Genomic DNA, 17,548 nt, shown 5'->3' with positions numbered 1-17,548 from the left:
TTCTGTCTTCTCATGTTGAAATGTCTTCCCTGGCCAGTACGCTCTCATAAAGAAATCATGTTCTTTTACTGCTCTACAAGGTAACAGTCCAGTCCTAAGACGTAGCCTCAAGCCGAAATGGTCTGTGTGTGTGTGTGTGTGTGTGTGTGTGTGTGTGTGTGTAGATGTATTATTGCGTAAAAGGCCAAGGTAGGCTTCGACAGTTTTAGAGAGTCTATTTAAAGACCTTTTAAGAGTTGTACTTTTGTTAACGCCTTGGGCAAACAGTTCTCCAGTGGGAAAAAAGGTCCACTGTGAAATTGTGATCTCTGCAACGTATCTGGGATAAAAAAAAAACAAAAAAAACCTAGTGTGCATTTATAAATTGGGCGTAGTGAATGAAATAAATATTAATCAAATGTTTGACTTATGATCAAAGAAATGCTGTATTGGTTCTGAATCCACTTAGTGTGGAGCTTATTTATATAGCATCTTTCTTGGTCTATGTGTCACACCGTGCATCATTATAAACACAAAGACGAGCAAAATAAGGCACATAATGTGTCAAAATAGAGATAAAAATTGTTTAAAAGAACAGTACTGGCAGACAATACAGTCTACGGTTTAAAAGCATGGGCCCCCAGCTGCTTTTAAAGGTTTTTACAAGATAGAGTACTGAAGTTTAGGAGCAGTGTCATCAGTGGCACAGTGTCTTTTAGTTTGAAGTGAGGAACAGCTGACAAACCCTGATAGCTAATAAAAACAGATAGATGGTTAAAACAGAAATGAAATTAAAATTGTTATATAATATGTTAAGAAGACAAAGATAGTAGAAGTGATGGAAAAGTTGGGAAAAGTATTCGATAAATGGTGACAAATGTAATTGTTAATCGGCAAAATGTTAATGAAAATGAAAAGGTTGGAACTAGCAGTTACATTAAAAATGCTTTCAGCACTGGATACATAGTTTTAAAAGCTGAAAGTGATGAAGAATAGAGACTTTAAAACTCAAACACATTTGGAATATGATGGATGGTGTCAGTATTATGGTACTTGAGTTGCTCAGGCAGGGCTTTAGGGGTGGATCTGACAGACTAAAGGGTTGGGAACCACTGAGGTGGATGCTTTCTCCTTTGTTTAATTGTCAGCCTTTGGATACAAACCACAGTGAGAGCCCAGCAAGTGCTCCATCGGCCAAGGCAGGGCTTTGAAAGATAGCAGCCCTAGGACCAGTCATTGTTTTCCTAGGAGGGTCTTACCCAGTAAGGACTGTTGAGTGTCGCTCTGATCAGCCTCTGCCAAGCCTGGAGCTTGTCACACGTAAGACACACAAATGACCGCCAACCAGGAGCCTATCACACACTAAACAAAAGGGGCCACATTCCTTGTGTATTCCCACACGAGCACACATCCTGCAGCAGGGGAAGAGTGGGATACTGGGAGTCTACTGGGGATTGGTTGAGAACGACACTTCCTCTGCAGAGGGTCTTATCAGCTCTATTTGTGTTTTTCTTGCTCTCAGTCTTCAGTATCTTCATCCTTCGATCCATCTCTACCTCCCACTCTGCTTCCCTCTCTCTTCATCCCTCCTATTGGATTTGTGGAGCTTCATATGGAGCTTTGGTGTAGTGTTTACTGTATTGTGGTGGTTACAGATAGAAATACAGCAATGCAGGTGTCCACACAGGTATTTGAGTGAATTGACACAAACAAAAAACTTGAACTGAAAGATGCAGCAGTGTTTGATGCTGGACTGTAGCTCTCGCACAATTATAGATAAGATATTTGCCTGTGCACGTGTCTTCAGGGCATAAGACCACACTTTCAGCAGAAAAGACAGAGTAAACTAACAGTGTAAGCTGGTGGTAATGAAGGAGTAAAGGGGTAGAGCAGAAACAGTGAAGGAGGAGGAGGGATGAGGTTAGGAAGGGTCGTCCTGCCTTATATGGGAATTCGTACTGCTCCGCTTAAAGTCTCCGTCTAAAAGCTGGAGTCGTTACAGTGAAAAACACTTGGCTACAGCTGTCAGTGCAAAGTATTACAGGTCATGAAATATCTATGCAGCAGCTCAACTTTTACTTTCTCAAAGAAGCATCCACAATCCCATAATACAAGCTTGAAGTAAAAAACGCAAACATTACACATCTGCAGAAATAAATGTTAATGGGTCCATCTGAGAGGCACCAGGCTTGTAGCTGCAGACAGAGACTGGGATTGGATTTGAAGGATGGCAACAAGGCTGATGGGGGAGCATTTGGAGGTGGTGAGGAGAACAGCTGTAGGGGTGGGAGAGAGACTCAGGTGGGCTCACTCTAGTCCAGAGAGAGGAGTTGGCTCCCCTGAGGCCAGAAACACACACACTGACACAATTCACTGAATCTCTTAGTTTAACTGTGCCTTGATTTCTCTCCCCATCTTCCCCCCTTAGTCCCTACTTTGTAGATGCTGCTGCAGCTTTTTCAAAGAGCCTGTCTTGTCTCTTCCTTCTCTATAGCTATGCTATAAACTCTTCACCATAGCCCCCTTGGATTCTAATCAGCTATCCACACTGTATGGGTATGCACAGGCGTACATACAGACACACAGCACTACCCCACTGACATTTTTTTAGTAAGCACGTTGACAGATTTGCTTCCTGCAGAGTGCTTTTCTGTCTCTGTACCTGTCACGGATGTAGCTGCCAGAGGGGCTGATGGTACACGGTCAGACCCGAGAATGACAGAAGGAATGGGGAATAGGGCAATAATGAAGCCACAAAAGAAACACCGAACTAACACACATACACACACTACCTATTCCCATGACTAGTCAAGTCCATTCCTTTGGTTCCTACCATTGAGAGCAGGTAGATCCACGAATACTGCCTGGAGAATCTTTTGATTAATGGCACACTTGTCATGTTGAAACCTGCTTCATCTTTGTCCTGACGAAAGCCACTCTTCCTCTTCTCACCTTCCCCCCAGCGGTCTGCCAGACACACTACCCAAATTCCCCCGGGGCCAGCTGTAGCAAATGCTGGGGGACTAATGCCCGACTCACCTGATCCAGTGCTTCAGTCATCTGTGTAGCCACTGGAGGCTGAAAAAAAAAAAAAAGTCTCCTACGTTGAATGCACACATGATGATCACAAATACATATGTATCTCCACACAAATACCCCCCATTTGCTTTTGTTCTTGCACTCTGTGGTTGTACTTACTGATATCTTGGGCACAAGTAGTGCACACCTAGTGACACATTTAAAAGCAATGCTACTAAAAGGGTGACACCTACATGCTGTTAGTAATGAATCTAAAGGTCTTATTGAGGACATTTTCTATCCGGAGATCCCCAACAAATTTGGCTCAAGTCCCATGTGGTGGGAACAATTGGAGTAGAGACTTTACACCTTCTGATCACATTATCTTGTGGCTCTGCCTGGCTGGCGTCACCATCACCAAAATTATTAAGACAAACACAGGCAATAGAGGAGGAGAAAGACAGTGAGAGACACAAAGAGAGTGCTGGCAGGCTGGAAGGAGGGGGTGGTCAGACAGACAAGGAGTGAGTCAGACAGGCAGATATCCTCCTACATGTAGGTCCATCCAATAAAAGTGCAAATAATATGTGCAAGATCAAATCCAGTATAGACAGTCTTTGAGCTGACTTTATCTGTTTGTGTGGTCGGGGTTTAACCCTGGAAAACCTGGGTGTATAATATCAGCGATAAGGGACGGAGTGAGATGAGGTTGGAAGAGTACTTCAGGCAATGTGATGTGTACGTACATCCTTTTCACAAGGCCACCAAGGGCACAAACACAAAGAAGAGGTGGTGGGCAGAGCCTGCATATGTGTGACTCAGTGCACTCTGGACACATTCTGACGTCAACCACTGGAAACTCGATGAAAGCAAAGTGATTTGTCCAAGCTGTGGCTGCAAGAGGTTTAAGTGTCCAGCACCACCACTAGCTCCTTTCTAAACTCTACGCTCACTGGGATTTGTCCAAACATCTTCAAAGCAGAGATGATGGGATTCAGCGATGCACGATTCTCCACTCCCTTGTTCACTTTTTTCGAGCCACCCAGCTGTTCTTGTGAGCACACACCAACACACTAGGTTTTATTATGCTGATCCGACATTGCAGAAGTTGGGAGGGGAGACAGCTGTACTCGTGTGGCCCTGGGCGCACCCGTCATTAGTGCCAGCTTCACTCCACTCTTCTTCCATCCCTCCCTTGTTCCAGATCTCTCTCGCTCCGTTTCTCCCTCCTCCATTGTTTCCAAAACAACACCACACCCTTTTATAATATTTGCTGACCTAATTTCTACTAGTCTTCCCACCTGTCCATCCATTTAAGCAAGACACTGCACCCGCACACATCCTCACCTCCCCACTATCTGACACCAAGATTGCAAAAACAACTGCTATTGTGCTGGTAAAAGGCTGAGTGCTGAGTACTTGCTACTCAAGATTTTCTTGAATAGACAATTTCCAAATTGATTCAAGCTGGGCTCACATCTAATGGTCTGTGTGGGCTCTAATGTGAACAGGAGATAATCAACACTCTGCATTTCTGAGCTCCTTTTGTCCGTCATTTATATTTTCTGAATGCCTCTCCTCTGCCCATACCTCTTGCTTTCCTTCATTTTCCTCTCAGAATCTTATTATCTACTCCATCTCACGTTGCCTATTTCTACCTGTTCTCTTCCACCCCATACCTCTCTATCAATTTCTTGTGATACTGTCTGTGATACTCGGAGGTTGATTTCCCACTGTGCGTCATTAACCTTTTCTCTCTCCTCTTGGTTAACCCCAGTGAGTACATTCTGCTGTTTGAGACGAAGGAGACTTGGAGAACACGCTGTGCTCACTCAAGTGGGATGGGGTTTAGCAAGAGATCATAACTACATCCTTATTAACCACTGAATTGATAGCGTAACAGCACTTCTGTCTTTTATCATATACCAATATTTCCTCATTCCTTGCTCCATGTTACAGGATTTCTCTTAAACCTTTATTTTTACGTCCATGCACAGACAAGATAGAGGTGTCAAAGAAAATTACTCTACGTGACACCAATCTCCCCCCCCCCCCCCGTATTTGCCGTGTGACATAACACCAGAGATAGACAAGACTGCACATGCCATGTTGTCACTGTGGACGCAGTTAGATGATTTGACCCAGTACAACGCTTTGTCGTTGATAAGATGCTTCGTGCCTCCAGGGACAGAGAAAGATCATCTTTGTGCACAAAATAAAGAGACTGTCGACTTTCTTTTAAAACTGTGTCTAATCACAATGAGTGAGGTGTAATTAATGTTTCACTGGTGTGCTGTGTATGTGCAGTCGAGGACCGTGGGTGAGAGGATGTAGTGTGCGGTCTCTAACAAGCTCCCACTCACCCCAGTAGAGGCAGGCAGGGAAGGCTGGAGTGACTGCGAGGCTGTTAGAGCAAGTGGGTTGCGTTGGACGTGTCCACGTCCGTGTGTGCGTGTGTGTGTGTGTGTGTGTGTGTGTGTGTGTGTGTGAATCGGTGTGAGTGTGTACTTGTCAGTGACTGTGTGTTAGTGTGTGAAAAGTGTGCATGTGTGTCCTTTTGTGTGTGCTGTACTGGGATGTGGAAATTGAATGGAGCCTTTCAGTTCTACTGCTCGTCTCCCCGGGGGTGAGAGACTGGTTGCCATGGTTATCCTGGAATCCTGCCGCTAATGGGTGGGAGTTTGTGTAGCTCTGGCAACCTGGCCTGTCTAGGGTGGAATACGTGTGTGTTTGTGTGCACGGTGTGTGTGTACCAGGGGGGTGTGGTTGGGTGGAGGCAGCATTCTAGGACACAGGAGGTCACATACTGTATGTGAGACTGAAGCTTCCTTTCCTGTAAACTCCTGTATGTATAAATACAGACTCCCATCATGTATAGATGGACTTTACTCTATACGGTCCATCGTGCATGCAAAAATGTCAAAGAAAACCTCCATGTCCGAGGACGGATCTCACGAAAGCCGGAGCAGTGCTGCTAAAGCTTATTCTACCTCACAATAGCCATCCAGCACTGAAGAAATGCTGAATTTACTCACCCTACAGAGTCAAATTACAATCGTGGTGCATGTCATAATTGTGCGGTGATGAAATAATCATCTACTTTTACAGCATTATTGCAAGTGTGAAAAAAAAAAGAAAGAACATAATGCGGTGAAATAGTTAAGCCCTGCTCTTCTGTCATCCCCATCATCATCCCTTTACCCTCAGGCTAGTGGGACTCTTAACTGGGCACAGAGACCCCACTGAACAGGAACACAGTGAATAGTGAATAATGAAAACCTCCACACACACAGTGGATTCATGTTCGGAAAGACACATTGTCAGAGAGTGTTTCCATTGCTACATAATTTGAGATATGATTAGAAATGCTTGTCCACAAGAGTTCCACCTCACAAATATGTGTGCACATCTAACAGTACATGCTAATTGGGTTGCATTATTCAAATTGCACTATGAATGTGACACAAAGCACTTTATGGATATCAGTGAGGCAGGGCATGTAACATTGTGTACAAAATATATGCCCGTGATATGCAATGTGACCAGATAATCCTGGTTTTCCTATTCCCAGTGTTCTGGTAGAGGGGATCAGTTCCTGCTAGTCACACAGATGTCTTGGCTCCTGTTCCTTTTGGAAGACTGATCCATACACTGCACGAACCCCTGTGGATTTAAAGGAACTTGGCTTAGAAATTTACTTTCCTCCATTCCAGTCATTATGTATGGCCAATTCACTGTAGCCTGGAAACATTAGGAAAAATGTTTATCTTGTGAAGGGTCCAGTGTGCACTAAAATAGAAAATAAAAAGCAAAGGCAATATTGTGATTAACATCATGCATTATAGTTTTAGTGTGTGCTCTGGATGAGAGACCAGGGGCCCAGAGATTAAATCAACTGTCAGGAAACTTGCTGCTGACAAGTTTGATGTGGTTCAATACAATTTTTGCATTGAGCCTCGTATGGAGCATGTGCCGTGCATAGTGCAGGCGCAGTGAGTAGTGGTTGTAGAATGTGGGCTGAATTTCTGGTCAAATGTCGCACGTTATGGGGGGTAGAAGCAGCTTGTAGATCCACCCTGTTCTCCTTAGGCCAGACTGTTATATAATTCAATAAACACTTCAATAAGGGCTCAACCACATGATCAGCATTTTTAGTTTATCTCTACCATCTTATTATGGAGAGAGAGCAACTGCTGCATATTTCAGATGATGGATGCTAAATTGTTTTTATACTGGAGCGGAAGAATACATGACTAAGTGTATATTTCCTCAGTAACCTGTGCACAGCAACTACTTTTAGTCTCTCTTCCTCGTTCACTTTTAGATGGCCACCGAGAACGCTTATATTGTCCCTGTGTACGTCCTGTTGAGTGAATATCTTATCGCCTTATGTAATGCATTCCTTCCTACTGTGCTACTATACCAGCAGGCAAAGAGCAACAGTAAACCTGAAAGATTTGTGGTACTGCAGAAAACACCCACATCCATTTCCTAGCTTTCCCTCACCAAAATCCAAGAAACCTTCTAACCAGGTCACTATGAGAGTTTCCACTAATCCTTTATTTTGCATGTTTTTCTCTCCCCTCCCCAACTCCTAAACCTCTTTTTTTTTTTGAGATTTCCACTCACAAGCCCAGACAGCCTTAGCCTTGACTCGGGGCCACCCCATGCTCTCACTGTCCAACTATTTAACTAACCACAGTGAAACAGCTTTAATTTCAGCTTACTGCTCAGTCTGGCTGCATCCAGCATCGCTTGGGGGTCTTTCTGGAAAGCAGTGGTATGAGGCCCAACAGGCCAGGGAGGCAGACAAGGGAGAACAACAGCCTGGCTGAGTTAGATCTCAGAGACCCCAGAGACCCATATGTCAGTCAGCGCAGTCTCCCACAGGAGCCGTTCAGTTAGTTATGGTTCTTTCAAAAGCTTCTTTGCACCTCTGCTCAATACAAGGAGGTGAGAGTTATTGAATAGCCAATAGTCAATAGCTGGATAAAAACCCTATTAAGGGCTCAACATCTTTGAAGTGAGTAGCCTGGTGATATATATGTTTTTTACAGGACAAGTTTTAGAGTCCTTGTTCAGTGATGTAGCTAAAATTCATTGAGGTAATGGACTCTTGTAATGGAAGACAACCTGGATCTGTTTTTATAGCCATGTCAGCCATCATTCTCAACAATCCAGACAGGTTTTGAACAAATCCCCCAATGAATCAGATAATAGAAAACATTAAATGTAAAAATTAAAGTGAATGCATTTAATATATCAGTAATCTTTGGCTGCACTGTTGAACAGTGTAGTCGCACAGCTTGTATAGGTATAAATTTAGGTGAAAAGTAACAAAAGTTTCACTAAAGTTTTTAAATATTATTTAGTAGAAATATACTCCAAAACTGACTTTAAATTAAAAAAAATGCAAACGCTTTTAATAGCTTTCTTGTTGCAAGTGAGACACGTTTCTTATGTCTGTAGAACAAAATGCAGGTTGATCCCACAGATATTTAGCTTAGCTTAGCATAAGGACTGGATTCAAGGGGAAAAAACAGGATTGGCATGTAGTTACTTACTATTACTGTAAATCTGATTAGTACCCAAAACTCCAAAACATGAGACCCATATTGTGATTTTTTTTTTCCTTATGCTATTTTTCAAGTTGTGAACAAAGTATAAGGTAAAACAAAAAGTGAAGAGTCCATGTTTCAGCAAAGGTGTATGCGTGTGTGTGTATGCATTTATGCTGACACAGTAGACTGTGGATTTATCTGGATGAAGGGGAATACATTTATAGTTTTTGAGGAGTGAGGGCCCACACCAGCCACCCTAGGGTCTTGTTATCCTCTCCTATGCCTGTGCTCTTGGGGCAACTTTAATGAATACTCCTGTTCCAGGCCTCTTCTGGCTCCAGTCAGGCTATCTACAGGGCTGCCCCCCTCCTCCCTGATTGTGCCTGCCTGTATCCTCGGTCCTTCCACAGCAAGAATGAAGAGTAAGATGGAGACAGCAAGGAGGCTAGGTGATCGAACTGAATAATTGATATGTGGAGTTCACTCGGGTATACCTCAAGAGTTTGTGAGAGCACACAATGACCACCATATGTGCACCGGTACAGAAGGAGGTGAGTGATGGTATGAGCTAAAACTTTTCCTGGAATTCTTGTTGTACTAAGTAAAAACTGATTTAATCATTGTTAATGTCACTGACTGCTAAAGAGCAAACTGGCATGGGCATCATATCAGAAGGTAAAAAAATGTAAACAGCATAGTAAAAAGTAAAATATATCTTATTGTCTGGACTGATAAGAGTCATCAAGTGTTTCACATGTATTAAAATGACCAAGCATTAAGCATAGAGGCACCTCCCATTACCTCATGGGTAATAGGAGTGGACAGTGAGAAACAGCCAAGAAACATGTATCAAAAGCCATCTCACAAATGTTCTCAGCAAAAGTTCTGCACACTTTTGTTGCATTGAGTCTAGGAAATAGGCTTCATTTGTAAAGTTAAGTAAGAGGTGACGCAACGTGTGTTGGCATATGCGATATGTAGACCACCCTATATTTGTCACTTGCATCATTACTTTAACATGAACACGGAATATGTTAACAAGCAAAAACAATGTGCCTCTTTAGCGCTTATAGTATCAGACATCGCTGGCATTAAGCCACTGGAAAGTGTATAAAATGAACCAAATCTAATCTGCAGTTTCCTTTACATCTGTTCCAGTCAGTTTTATCAGTGTATCTTTAATGTAAGGGCAACAGCACAGTGTATCTGTATGTAATCTATATGTGCATGTGTGTCTTTAAATGTGAAGGAAGGCTCAAACTAACACGTCTGGAATGCCCCCTGCAGCGTAAGAACTTCAGGGTTGGATGTGTGTTTGTGGGAGCGCTTTGGCAGGAAGAGGCAGGGACCCAGTCCAGAATAACGGAACAACAGTGGAATGTGTTGCAGCGGGGAATATCCTGAATCAAACACAAGCCAGTCCTGGGGTCTGAGGAGGAGCACTTTGTGGCAAGACTTTTCTAAACTACATTTTTATATTAAGATAGATCATACCCAGTGCACTGTTCTCTGATGCAGATGACAACAAAACACGGATGCCTGTGATTGGTTTTCATTTGACTCTTTTCATTTCACACCCCAACTAAATTAGAAGACCATGTCCCATGGAATATCTTTCAAACCTGTGACTCATTCACTGAAAATCTTTATCCAATGGTGAGAGGCTCAACTGTGGCGGTGTTGAAGTCACAGTGAATATGAAGTGTTAGTATTTCTCTCCAGGCTGTGCATTAGGCCGGATGCCACGCACCTTCGCCCACATACCTCCCACGACCCAGCGCCCGTATATAGAGGGCAGAATCTGAGCCCAAGCTGCAAGCAGGCAGATAAAGACAATCTCATTGATGTAGGAGCAGCTCACTGGTAAAAAGAGACATCTCTGACACAACCCTGCCTGCGTTACCCTTGCTACAGAATCAGATTAACTACTGCAAAAATATTGTGCTGAGGCTTGAAGGCGTAGCGTCAGCTTTTACATACATATCAAGCAGCTATGGCGTGTCTGTATATGTGAAAACGTGTGTGCACACGGCCATAAACCTGGTGGTTTTAGGGAAATACCTTTAAATGAAACACTGTCAAGCAGCTCAATCTATCAGTTCTTCACAAACCATCTATACGCTTGTAATGACATAAATGCACTGTGGGGCCTGTGAGTGACATGTTCCACCCACGTCGCGGTGTAGAAAGTACATGTAATACTTCACTGTATTCCTTTTCTTACATAAAAACAAAGATTTTATAAAGTATTCATATTGTCTATGTAATGTGCACAGTGAAACTACTACTCCATCTTTCCCTTAAGGGACATTTGACAAACATTATAAACATTCATGAGCTGTATATCTTATGTCAGACATATTCCACCTGCTTTGCCTGGTTTTTATCATTATGAACACAATTTATGTAGAGTGTGATGAACAGCAGTCCAGTTTGAACGAGGGCTGGACTAGCTTGTCTTGCTCAGTCTGCGTTTTTTCCCCAACTCATATGCTTTCTCTCTTTTACTCTTTTTCTCCCCCTTCACTCCCGGTCTGTTTCCTCTCACTCTCTTTGTCTTTACTGTTTTCTCTTGCTCTGTCTCTGCCAGACCTCTACTTTACACTCCCCCTCCTTCCTCTCCTCCTCCCTGAAACCAACTCCTTGGCAACCAGTTGCAGCGTCTCCCAGAAAGGTAGAGTCTCTCTGTGGTGCCACAGCAACCCAATACAACATCAGACAGTGAGGCATGCTACATTATTAACCAGAAAGAGCCAAGAGGGGCTGTTGAGGATCAGATTGTGGACAGGAAGGAGAGAGTGAAAAGGAGAAGCAGGACTACTAGTCCCAAGCTGCTGGTTGTTGCAGTATAAACATCAGAAAAGAAACAACACTTCCAGCTTTGACTGGACATGCATAACCATACACAAACATACATGTACATCCTGCATGCAGACAAACATATGTGCACACAGTGTATCAGTGTGAGCATGTGAGAGAGAGAGAGAGAGAGAGAGATTTTGAAGCGGTTACATTCAGCCAAATCCACAGGGGGATCAATAAGGAACATCTGGGTCTGGGGTGGACAGGGCGGCTTTTGTTTGCAGGCACTACATTGGCCTGACACCTCACCCAGATTCTCTCTGGGTTTCTACACAGGGGGAGGGAGGGAGGGAGGGAGGGAAAGAGAAATTGCTGGGGGTGCAATCGGGGAGGGAAAGGTGTTTACTTTTCTGCAGGCAAAATCTGTCTGTTCCAAGTCTCTTACATTGTATTTGTGAGGAAATTGATTCTATTTTTAGACAGAAATCTCCCACTGCATACTGATGTAAAAATGTTTGTTGCTTTCTGCTTTTTAAATAATTATCATGAAATCAGGGTTCAATTCGGTGGTGCACATTTGGGCTGGGTTACATGTTAAACCAATTAGATTTCCTCACACTGATAAGGATGTTTATGAATGGGCTATCAGCTGCTAAGTTGTCTTTTCTTTTAGCCAACTATTTGATAAAAAACAAAAGCTCACAGCTATGCCAGTGCCTGTGAAGCTGCACACAGCAGTTTCTTTTGTAAACTAAATATCACCATACTAACATACTCAAAAAGACAATACGAACTTGCTAATGTTTAGCAGATTTAACATTTACCATGCACACCATCTTATCTTAGGATTAAGTTAAATCCAGAAGATAACTCTTTATAATTTGAGTTAATGTTGTGCTTAAGTGGTTGATATTCCCAGATACATTTGCAAACGACCAAATTACATCTATCTAATTATCAGACAAGGAACCTAGGGAATTTGGGGGTTTGGAGGGCAGTTGGCAGATTTACCCGGGTTGTAATCATGGCTTGAAGTACATAATAAGAACACCACCTGTAGGTATTCAACCCCCAATAGAAAATGAAGACTAAAAACATTGTGGTTCAGGAATTAAAGAGTAACGAGTGAGACAAGCTGGCATAGTATAAATCTATTCAGTGGCTGGGAAACACAGAAAAAACTGATAAATAAAAAAATCAGTTAATGCACTTAGTGCATCTTTCAGTGAAGGTCCGCATATGATTAAAAGAAATGTTGGAATTATTTCTCCATTGAATTAGCAGGAAAATTCACACAGTATCCTTGATTGTGCTAAAGCTCCATAGAGTCACAGCCACAAAAGAAACATCATCCATTCTTCATCAGGTAGTTGAGTCTCTGGCAGCCTACCCCACTTCATGTTCCTGGAGATTAATGCACTCTCAGCCTTCTCTGCACTTCAAACAGGGGGCGATGCACAAATGTTGAAATGGAGAGACAGAAACGCAGAGCACAAATAAAAGCTGGGGAGGACTGAAATGGAAAAAAAGTGGAGGAGATGAGAGAGGCTGAAGTGTGGAGAGAGGGGAAAAGTAAAAAAACAGAAGGGTGGGGGACGTGGGGTGGAGGCAAAAGGAGGAGAGAGGAGAGGTAATGAGGCCAGTGACTGGCTTTACACCTCGTCTCTGTGGAAACTAATTGGGAGAGAGCTGGAGGGCACTAATTTGAGCACTCTGCTGGGTAAATGTAGTGCAACGAACTATGAAGGATAAATCAATGTACTACCTCTCCCTACACCTCGCTTCTCTCACCATCTCAACCCCCCCCCTCCCATTATTATTTCCTAATAGAAATTCCACTGACTTCAACTATGCTTGTGGGCATAAAGGTATTGGCCTGGGTAGATAGCATGCATGCTGATGAGGTGCAGCTCACAAAACAAAACACTGAATCATCAGGACTGAAGATCTCTGGTCAGTAAAACTGGCACCATGACGTGCAGGCATGTGGAGTCATTCCTCCTGAGCTCGACTTTACTGCACATACTGTAACTTTGTAGTTCTGTATCGTTGCCGCACACATTTCACATCAGTCTGGAGATTTTTCTCCCACATGAGCAGAGGATCAGAGCGATGTTACCGTAACAATGCTTTTTTTTTTTTGGCAAGTGTTATGTACTGCATGTGTGTTCTCTTCCAGACCAGTACGATGTCTGATGGGAGAAAAGGAAACTGAATGTATAGTTACCCCCTGTAGTGAGCCTAAGGGTGACAGAACAGGGAGCCCGAAATTGGGAGGTCTTTAGGGGGAATTATCCTCACCCTTAGGCGCAGGGATATAGGAGGCTTTTCAGCCTCTCGTAAGTAAGAGGCCTGGCTTTCATTGACGTACACAGTGAAATTCAACAAGAATGAAAGAAAGAAAAGGAAAACAAGCTACAAGCTATGTGCTTTAATAGAAAGAATCTCTGTCTTTTGTTATTCAACACAAAGCGTTCTTCTGATTTGAAGTGCATGTATTAGTTATTTGTTAGTTGGAAATATAAAATTAACAGGACAAACAACTTGCTGCCTTTGAGTGAGACTGTACTGTACTGAGTGATTATGCGTGTTTGTCTAACTCCACCTTTCATTGTGGCACTTGGAAGATGTGATCTGCTCTGTTTAGTGCCATCTGCCCCCCTCTCCCGGCGACTGTGCCTTGCAGCTTGGCCTCCTGGGAAATAGCTGCGGATAAGTTATTCAATTAGAAGAGCATTATTGGCCCGCTCTCTCTGAGGACAGAGCTGATGATGCTGTGATTATACTGCTCTGCATTCCTTTATGGCTCTGCTCCCTCTGTCTGTGTGTGCGCAAGACTGCGTATGCGTGGACTTCCACGGGTACGCACTTTTGTGTTTGTGCTTTTGAGTGTGTTAAACCGCAAGTCAACAGATAATGTTTGTAGGGTGAATGGATGTGGAAAAGAGGCGGGGGGGTAAAAATAAGGGTTTGCCTGAGATGCTTGGGTGATTTCAAATGAGTCCATCTAAGTTTAAATTAAAATACACACTCACACGAACAACACATATGGGGTGACTACGCATCGTCTCAGAGAGGATGGAGCTGTGCCCATTCTGAGTGACTAATCAGTATGAGATGGAGAATCTCAAAAGCTCCTACTGGCTTTTTTTTTTTTTTTTTTTACTTTTTTGTCATTGTAGAAAAGAATATAGGAACTTAACAGCAGAAGAACCTAATGTAGACTCTTTATTTTGTAGGACTATAAGGCCTACGGCTAACCATCTTTGAATAATACATGAACACTCACCCACTTCCTATTCTGTTGACATGGTGTGAATGCAGCAATACTCCCCAGGAACTGTAAACACAATCTGATGTGTATAAGTTTTCAGATTCATACTGGAGTAAGGTGATTTCCTTTGTTGCCAGAACTATGGTTGGAGAAAGAAACAACCCAGCTTGAGACAAAGATATGGAAGGAGAGACATCTCAGCGGGCCAACACCGAGCACCACACGCCCAATTCCACATCTCCTCTCAGAAGACCAGCGAGGTGGTCTTTAAAGTGCTGCCATGATGGGTCTGCCCTATCTGCCCAGTGCAGACCCACAGATGCCCTCCCGAGGGGACAGGCCAGAGGGGAGCAGGGCAGCGGGCCTGGAGCCTCATCTGCTCTGCCCAGAATACAAATAGGTCAGTGTGTGGTGGGAAAGGAGGGACACACACACACACACACAGACACACACTGACCATGAACAAGAAGGGGTCCTGCCAGCTGAATTCCTCCATTGGCCATGATGGGAAGGGCCATCTGGTATCAATGCGGGGAAGTCAAGCAAGCTCATGAGTGCGCACACATTCACATTCACGCCCACACACAGAGAAGACATGACTTTGTTTTATCTACAAGATATTCGGGGCAGCACCTGAAACTACGTCGGCGACTCCTCCGAGTCGACCTAACCTCCCAGTCCCGAGACAGTCTTTTATCCTTAACACTGCTCAGCCCGTGTAGACACAATAAGCACGCAGCTGTCTGTTGCTTGAGTCATGCTAACATCATGTCCACTAGAGGAAAACATCTTTATAATGGCGTAATGTGTTTACTTCAGCGTTTTTATTTCTGTTTGTGAGTTATTCACAAACTATTCTTTTGTTGAAACCATAAAACAAACAGTTAAACTTACTTAGTGTAACAGAGAAACCTTTCATTAAAGGCTGTCTTACAGTTTTACATACCGCAGAGGACCAAACTAAACTGTAAAACTGTCAAACCAACTCAGTATGAATGATATTACATATGCAGTAGTATTACTATTTATAATACAACTGTCATGATGAGAAACATTTCTGACACACAAACATGGAACAAGTTACCGTTACTCTCAGGACTCTCAGTCACCATAGATCTAAGCACCCCTGTACAGTGTTTAACCTGTTTTGACCCTGCCTTTTTGAGTCTAGTTTAATTCAATTTTCACAGCACTGTGCTCAATCTTTCAAATTTCTCCTGTTTTGGAAATTCCTGGAAGTAAGAAAAACTTCAGCTGGGATAAAAATAGACATTGTTTGGTTGTGATGTAATCCTGTGGCTGTATTCAAAAGTTTTCGTTCATCTGTTTGTGCAGGCTCAACATATCACGGTAAAGGGAAACTGATTTATTTTGGCTTAATATCAAACCCTGGCCTGATGAGGGAAGGCTTGCACAGAGTAAATCAAGTAGAAAATAAGCAGGGTTGAATTATTTTCAAAAGCCAGCAAGCTATTAAGCCAGAGCAGGCCTGTGGCAGCAGCTCATGAAAGGAAAACATTTCAGGGTTTTCCATCAGAGAATTTCTTGTTCTTAATATCAGCACCTCCTAAGATACATAAACTTTCAGAAGGACACCAATCGCTTTACATCAGCCTACTGCTGAAGTGTAGAGAAACATGCGCACCATAAAAAAAAAGTCTGCAAGACCCCCAAACGAGCTGGTCTGGATAAGTGCTTGTTCATGTACTTTGTGCTGATGTTTCAGAGTTTAAACTACAAGTTATGGATCTGGAAAATAACCTTCAAAATCACATTAACAGCAAGCTTGGAACAAGGAATTGATGTGTCTCCCAGACGTTCACATCCTCTCAGTGAGAAGCTGCAATTGAAATTATGACGACTTGAGCCTTCCCTCCTGCACTTGCATTAGCGAGATAAGTTCTGCACCATGGCTCGCAAATATCTCAAGCATCCTTGTCTCCACCCACCACAGTCTTATGTCTGGAAAAAAATCATTTGTTGTGCAGCAATCTGCGTCTTTTTGATTAACACCCCCATTCTACTTCCTTGGCGTGCCCCCGCCTCACCTCTCTTTCTTCCTCCTTCTCTCTCTGCGCACATCCATCTCTATGATTATTTAAACCGGTGCCAGGAAAACACTGTGACCCGTCTAATTTGGGCTGTGTGAGAGCGCAGAGAGGAGAGAGGGGCCCTGCAATTCTCCACACTCCCTTTTACCGAGCTGGGAAGTGGCGGCTGTGAGAGAAGCTGTTGCCATGGCTACCTGCTGGCAGCTTCTGTCCTTGTGTTTGGAGAGCAATGGCTGTTCCCTCTCTACCAAACGCCTGGGAGGGAGGTGAGGGAGAAGGAGGTGAAGGGAGGAAGGAGGTGAGGGGGACAGTCTGGGAGAGGGTTGATCTGCCAAAGGGGAACAACACGAGGTCTCTCTGTCAAAAAACCAAAGGGCTGCTGGCTGGGAAAAGAGCAACAAAAGAGCAACAGTGAGGGCTCTGGTGGCTGATCAGCCCCTGCTCCTCACACACACCAGTGCTGATGACAGGCTTGACAGCAGTGGGGGGATGTGGAGGAGTGGCAGTGGATAATTGCTTCAGTGCTGCCTTACAATTCAGGTGTCTCCATTGGCCACGTGAGGAAGCTAATCTCTCAGCAACTCCTCGCAGTATCTTTTTGTTAAAGCCAGACCAACGTGCACTATAAAACCAATATTGTCATCGCCGCATCTTTACAGGTTTGATTCAAGTTACGACCACGAATGTGACAGTGAATCTTCTCCACCCGGGTGTCGAGATGTCACATTCTTTACTTGGGCGTTTCATTGGTGTCTTATATTGCAGGTACAACCTTTCCATGCTATTCCTTGCAGCACATCTTGTGTGTACAAAAGTGAGTCAGGTATTTCAGGACAGTTTCAGTATCACAAGTTCCACCCCAG

This window comes from Anabas testudineus, chromosome 21, assembly GCF_900324465.2.
Source record: "Anabas testudineus chromosome 21, fAnaTes1.2, whole genome shotgun sequence".
Lineage (NCBI taxonomy): Eukaryota > Metazoa > Chordata > Actinopteri > Anabantiformes > Anabantidae > Anabas > Anabas testudineus.
Note: the sequence above shows the minus strand (reverse complement) of the source record.